Source organism: Tachysurus vachellii, chromosome 1, assembly GCF_030014155.1.
Source record: "Tachysurus vachellii isolate PV-2020 chromosome 1, HZAU_Pvac_v1, whole genome shotgun sequence".
Taxonomy (NCBI): Eukaryota; Metazoa; Chordata; class Actinopteri; order Siluriformes; family Bagridae; genus Tachysurus; species Tachysurus vachellii.
The window spans coordinates 5,666,335-5,673,997 of NC_083460.1; the positions used below are offsets into that span (position 1 = coordinate 5,666,335).

Genomic DNA, 7,663 nt, shown 5'->3' on the forward strand with positions numbered 1-7,663 from the left:
TTTCATTATTTATAAACGTAGGAACAAAGTTATATAAGAAAGGAAGTAATATCCCATATTTCTTGGATGCACTGAACACACTTAAACAATTCATATTTCAGGCATGTAACTCTACTTTTACAAGACTGCTATGTATTAGCATAACTACATATTAGCAGGAAAACCACTGCTGCAAAATGTTTTGCAAATATACCCCTTAAATGCGTTTCAAATACTCAAAAATAATAACAAATTAATCTAACAACTGTTTAATAATCCATCTATTTGACTGTTATGCTGAGTAGCTAGTGAACTACCTTTGCTAACTAAGTATTAGACTCTACATAGAACATTAGCTAGCTACGTTAATGTTACCTCAGCTTCTTGTTTTGATTAGTCTTTAGCAGTAAAAGCACCTGCCTTTGATGGTTTATGTTATAATCTGTATTTATAATCTATATTTAAGTAGCTACTGTCAGATGTATGGATTATCTCTTTAAACAAAATGGCTGTAGCTAATCAAAAGTGAACAGGTGTCAAAATTCTTTATCTTTAGATCCAGTTTAAACCCATTTTAACATTGTGAAATTATGCTGTTTTAGCATGATGAAAATTGAAGGTCATTTGCTGCTTCGTTGTGTTTTTAAATGCTAAATAATTATTAGTCATAATGCTGTCATAGAAGCTAAACAGGATCATTTGATCTGCTAGTACGGTAAATATTTCCAAAGAATATCAAGCATATCTTCTATAATGGACCAAATTTTGCTGAGGTTATTTAAACCCTGGGAGCACTTACTAGCCGCTGTATTAAATTATTGTTCATATTTTTCCTTAAATACTGTGAGTTACATGTCCTGTCCCCTTCGTCTGTACTCGTTTCTGATAAAAGTACAGCTCTTGTGACACTGACACATTTACATTCCATATTTAAATATCTAGGAGCCTATATGCTACATCATCAGGCACTTAAAGCATAATAATAACAACTGCCATCTTATGCATACATGAGCTGACAGACAATTATGATTGGTAAGTATCGCTTTGACTGACAGACGATAGAGTAAAAGCACCGTTTCTGTTCAGAGAGCATACTGGAGCCTGAAGTTTAAAGTCTTGCTAATCCCTCTTGCTAAGGTTTTGATAGGAACAAAAATGGAGTATATGCACAGTGTTCCTGCATTTCACAATTACGTGTGTTGAACAGTAAGATGTGAGTTCTGGTGCATGGCATAATTGAGGAATATTGCAAGAATAAATAGAACACAACCTACTAAAGCTACTCGTATTAAACCCAGCACTTCTACACTGCCCTCTCTGATTGCTGCCATTCAGTTTCAAAGCCCGGGCTCAGAGTGCTGGGGTTCAGGCTGGCTGTGCTATTTTAGAGAGGGCATTAAAAATTGAATCAATTGAATAAATCTTGCAAGCATAAAGCGCCGAATCCAACTCTCATTATGTCCACGGGGGGTGTGATTTCCCTCGAGCACCTTCCACTGGACACCTGCCCCTTTGATAGGTTAATGATTAATCAAATGCATTTCTGATCAAGGCTACGTGAGAGTGAATCATTGAATCTTGTGAATCATTTTTGACCCAGGTGCGAAGCTTGATTTTTTTTTCCTGTATCTAAAAATATCAGCTATCGGGTAAAAGCCAGCCATTAAAAAATAATGCTGAATCCAAAACTATAGTAAAAACAGCAGCACACAGGATGCACTGTTATTTAGTTTACATCATTTGATCTATTCAGTAATTTTTTCAGTGCAATTATGCCATTTAACGTTTGATAATTTGTTTGAAAACCAGCTGACTTTAAACCAGAGTGAGAAATGTGTTTGGCACGTTGCTTTGAATGGGGAAAAGGGGGGTAATGGAGTAAACTCCATGGAAACGGTAGTCTCTTGCTGCCCTTGCTGTTCAAAACAAAGAAAAGATAAAGCCTTGACCTTGAAGCATGTCATTCCCACATGCTCTGCTGCCTCAGACATTAAAGCAAGAATTAGACAATTAGAGCAGATTTTCAGGGCATGCGCTCACACATTTGCGAGATTTGCTTGATATGTTGTGCCCTTGAAAGGCTGGCTGTGAAAATGATTAACAAAATGATGCTAATAAGAGAGATGGCACTGTTTTTTCATTTCTCCAAATGGTGCTTTTAAATGCAAGTGGATTAAGGAGCTTAGTGAAATAAGACAGCTGCGGTTAGTTATTAGAGAGATGGGTCAAAACGTCATAATAAATGTTCATAAGCCTAAATATAGACTGAAAAGGCAATTAAAGCGCATGAATATCCGAGTCTGGTGTGGTAAGCATGAGTAAAAGTCCTGATTTAGTAGTCCTTTCTACTGCCTAAGCCTGGGACCATTCCAGAAACTTCTTAGCTGGGAAAGTTGGTTTGGATTCTTCACAAAAATACTGCTCATGTAGTTCCAAAATGCCATGTGACACATCAGTAGAAATGTTAGAAGTGTTAGCAAACCACATAGCCACCGCCTACAGTATAATCTTAGCCACCATCTTAGAAGCTTAGAGGACAGAGAAAAAGAGACTAAAATGTCACTTGGTGCAGCTTTAGAATATGATCAGTTTTTAATGTAAGAGAAAACATACTTTTGCTAACTAGATCACTAGAGTTTGTGATCAGCCAACTGACCAGCTAAACTATAACCAGAACTTTTCATGACCAAACAGGCCACGGTCCCACCCTTGTTTTCTATTAGCTCACAAGACCGAGGATCATGGTGTGAGGAATCACAGGTCAGATTTTACCTACAGAAAGATAAGTGAATGTTACAGTTACCAGGAGCAAGTGTTAGTTTTATGTCCTGCGTCCTTTCGCCTTTCAGTGAATTTTCTTTGTTTTGCCGCTTTGTTTTTAGTTTTCAGGTGGCTCATGTATCACCATAGCAAGAGGTCAGAAATTCTAAACACTATAATTCTAACAATGCTGTTATACATTGTCTGAGTATACAGAGTATCTACACAGTACACATACTTACGAACAGCAACAAAGCTTCGTTTTCACCTGTTTGGATTTATAGTCAACTTCTTAACCGACTTCTTTCTGTTGGTTAACAAGGTATACTTTTATTCTTGAGTTATTCACCTTAAAGCATATTATTCAGTAGCTACAGTTCATCTAATAAACGTGTCCAGTTTTATGAGTGTGTTAGGAGAATCTTGGGCATTGTAAGGGTTAATTGTTTATCTGCTGCAATTCCACTGCCTTAATTTCAATTAGCTTCCTGGCCAAATGTTAAAAACACTCAACTGCTGTCCACATAATTGATTTCTCTGTTACTAAGCAGCTTTCCATGTTTCCATCATTCTCTGATTCACCCACTCACTTTCTTTTATTTATTTTTTTTAAGAGATGACATCCTCTGTAAAAATAATAGAATTACTCATATACTATACAGTGTGTATATATATATATATATATATATATATATATATATATATATATATATATATATATATATATATATATATAGAGAGAGAGAGAGAGAGAGAGAGAAAGCAATTGTGAAATAATGAATAATAATGAATTGAATAATAGCAGCCAGAAGATTTTCTCATACACACTGCCTTCAGGCGAGTCACTCACACCCACATCCTCCTAAAGAGCACAAGTCGATAACACGGACCGAACAGAAACCCACGCAGCCAGCGTTAATAACGCCAGCAAGAGAGTTACTGCATGGCACATGTAGGAGGTCTGTCACTGTCTGATTTTATGCAAATCCAGAAAACGATTTTAAAAGCCCCACTGGAACAGATAAACGGGTATGTATGCCCAGACTCGGGATGATGGCGTTCTCATTAGGCGTAGGGCCAGAAGGACAAGGTGTGCCTCGCCACATGCTCCACATGCCATTATGGAACCCAGACACAGGAAATGGACTAGTGCAAGACAGGATGTGGCACGATATCTAGAAATCACACACATGCTCTTCCTTCCTAGTTTTACATGCCAACACTCAGGAACAATTAGGATGCAAACCCTGTCCACAGGAAGTGGATTCACAGTTTGTCCAATCTGGTTAATCAGAACAATAAACAATGTAGTATAGTCACTGTAATTAGTTGATTTTGTACAGAACAGTCGGTGGTGGCAAAAGGACCAGCGTTTTGGACAGCCGCCATAATGAGTCTGTTATTAAGGCAACAATTAATAAATCCACAGCTATAATACGCAATGCTCTAACAAATTAGACTTTGATTAGAAAAACCCCTTATCTCCTAAAGGACAAACTCATTAGTTATGTGTGTATTAGTCAGGCTCATTCTGTTTCTGCTTTAAAGATCTTACTGTACGTTTCTTTACATTTTATCTTCCAAGGTTAATGTTTCTGCATTATTTTAATTCACTGCTCGTATCAAATGGGCAATAAGAATTTAGTGTGTAAATGAACTCATTTAAATGCAAGCTACATCTGGAATTTCTGTATGGATCCATGATGTGTCTACAGCTCATGGCTTTCTGTTTGCTTATCCATCCACTGCGATCGATTAAATATACAAGGCACAATCTGGATCAAATTATTGTCTGTTTTTTTATAATACATGTAGGACTTGTGTGTAATCGTTGCTATGATGAAGCATCTGTGAGATGTTTATTTAGCATTTTTGTAAGGAGTCTCCAGCGTCAGTGTTCTGTGACAGTCAATTGCGACATGATGGTTTTGTCAAGAGAGTGAAAAATAAAAGGCTGGTGAGGGAACAACTCGATAATACAAGTGATACCAGGAACTTGTCTTGTGAATGGTTAACAACATTAACAGTTCAGAAGATCATCAGAAGATTATGATCTTGATTAATATATGATTCATTTCATAGCATGCAAATGTTTTCAAACTGACAGACATGCAATGTCATTTATTCCTCAAAACCAGCCAGTCTGTACAATACTGGTGAAGGGGAAAAAAAACACCATTGGGGAATGTCACAGCATAGATGTTGAAATAATCAGAAATAGTAAACTTGTCTCTGAACACAGCATTAGAGTTGAAGACAAGGAAGTGGATGCTGATGCATTCAGGACTCTCTTACTGTCTCACCCTGTTGAGCTGTGTGTGATGTTCCTGTCACCATTTGAAGCTATTCCTGTTCCCTGTTTAAAGGTCCTTATTGCCCAGGGCAACACATTAAAGGACCTGTCAGACACACTCCTGCTGATAATGGCATGGGTGAGTGAGCTGGGGGGGGAAAGCAAGAACGAGCAACACACACACAAACACACACACACTCACACCAAACACACACACAAACACATATATGCAGGCAAAAATACAGCCAAACAGAAGAGTCTGTATGCTTACATATCTGGGCATGAGATGGTCACACAATATTGCTGTAATACAGATGCAGGTTTATGTGTGTCTACATGCAAACACACACCCACCCACACACACTCACTGTGAGCATGCATCTCAATGTCGCACATTACAGTGCCATAATTACAGACGAGAGGGACTGAGAGTGTGAATTATCTTGGCGCAGGATCTCAGTCCATCATTCCACAAACACAAATCTATTTAGATTTCTGATATTTGAAGATATCCTTGCATCTCATTTAATAACAACAAAAATAAAATAACTAAAATCATGTTAAGTATAATAGAAGTATAAAGACAATGTTAAAAGCATCCCATTGATTAGGCAACATAACATTCACTAGAACTTTGGACTAATGCTGTGTAGAGGAGCAGAGTGATTACAAAACGATCAAAGTGGGTAAGTCCTTACAGGCAACCCGATCAATCCAGAACAACTCTGTGAACTTTTTAATCTGTAGTGGATTCCGTTATTATGAGACCGTATTCGGTATTATGACGAACGTAGACAAATTATAATTAAAAAAAAATACTAAAATAAACATTTGAGATGTACTATGATGAGGATTATTTACAACAGACCAGGAAAACAAGAGCAACACATTTATAAAGCTGAAAAATGCCTCACTGATTTATTTAACCCTTTAAAAGTCCAGTCTGCTTGTACATTGTCCCACTTGATTTTACTGACTAACTGATGCTGGTTAACGAATTATATGTTTTAAGATTAACGACAGAATAAAAGCTGGCTGTAAGAGGAGATAACATTTAAAAGAAGAATTCTTTTGATATTGAAAATGGAGAAATGTATCTGTTAGTAGTGTTAGTGTTGCAATGCAGCTTTACAGGAACCTGAAGATTCAAAATATTAATTTTGGGATATTTTTTAAATACTTTGCTCTCATATTCAGCCATAATGAGCAAGACAGACTCAAAACTGAACCCATCTTCATCTGGATGAGACACCGGATGATACCCATGATGTCAGAAAAAACACCTTGTGACACTGATATGCTGTCATTTCAAACCAACAACCTCAAGCTGGAACATAAATAAAGATCTGACTATAATCTGATATCCTGGTGGACAGTTAGTTTCTGTATAGTATAGAAGCAACTTAAACAAACGGACCTCTCGAGTCATTCCATCGATCTATAATAGTACCTGTTCTTCTGTATCTGACCTTCTCATCCAGCTGTTGCACAACTGGTCAAATGATCAAGTGATCAATAACCTGCTTTACGCATGTGTTTCGGACTGAAAAGAGAAGGAGAAAAAAATGTAAAACTTTACTTACCAACAGCTGGAGCGTGCTTCCTGCTTCCACCACATCTGTCTGTCAGTGTGAGTGTGTGTATGTATCTCTGTGTGTGTGTGTGTGCGTATGCTGTCGCGCGCTCTCGGTCACCTCTATGCCTCTTTCCATAAGTCAGGAGACGGCGTCCGTGTTTCTCTTCAGCTCCAGGTGTGTGTAGGTGAGTGTGTGTTGTCCCCACATGCCAATCACACTCTCCTCTCCTCCTCCAACAGCCTGTAGTGTGTGTATTTATGTATGTGTTTTGTGCGTCTGTGTGTGTTTGTGTGTGTGTGTGTGAGAGAGAGAGTGATGTAGCAACTAGTCTTAGAAGATGACAAGAAAATGGGAATGGGAAATGTGTCTATGTGTCTGTTCCTCTCTTTTCTCAGCCTCCCACAAAATGACTCTCTCTCTCTCTCTCTCTCTCTCTCTCTCTCTCTCTCTCACTCTCGGTGTTTTCACCGCTCGCTCGACCGACTCGTATAAAAGGGAGCGTCTCACAAGTACAGCCGCGAATTTAAAGCGTAAAATGGTTTACGGATTGTGGATAAAAAGCAAGAAACGTGAATTTTTGAGGTGATGCTACACCTATCCACATGTAAATTTTTTTTATCAGACTGTTTTAAAACGTTTAACGCCAGAGCAAACTATTGTTCGGTTGAATATAACCCAGCTATTAACCCAGGGAAGGGCTGATATAACACCTTCTCTATGTTGGGTTATTTTTAAATGATGAACTAGGTGTTTCTCTACCCACCCTAATTGGGTAAAAAAAGACTCATCTATTGAGCTAGCTTTCAAACTACATGCATGATCCCAGTAACTTATTCCTGTTTCTCCCCGTGGTGCTGGCATGTAAGCCAGGGACTAATGGATGAGACGCTGAAACATGTAATCCCACTGACCTTTCATGAACATCATTAAAGCACAGATAAAAGTGCGGAAAAAAATGTGACACTGAATTTTTATATATAAGGTATATAATCAGACCCGTCGCCAAGGGGGGCATTTGGGGGCCAATTGACTTGACGTGCCACCCCAAATGTGA

At 38.1% G+C, this 7,663-nt stretch overlaps 1 protein-coding gene across 1 annotated transcript in view; it reads right to left on the bottom strand.

Annotated features, from left to right (window-relative positions):
* LOC132845610 (leucine-rich repeat and immunoglobulin-like domain-containing nogo receptor-interacting protein 3) overlaps window positions 1–7,028 on the bottom strand; it is a 47,067-nt gene extending 40,039 nt beyond the window's left edge. The window contains exon 1 of the mRNA XM_060869715.1: window positions 6,616–7,028. The gene's annotated coding sequence lies outside the window, so the exon portion shown is untranslated. The remainder of the gene's footprint in view (window positions 1–6,615) is intronic.
* Between the last annotated feature and the right edge of the window lie 635 nt (window positions 7,029–7,663).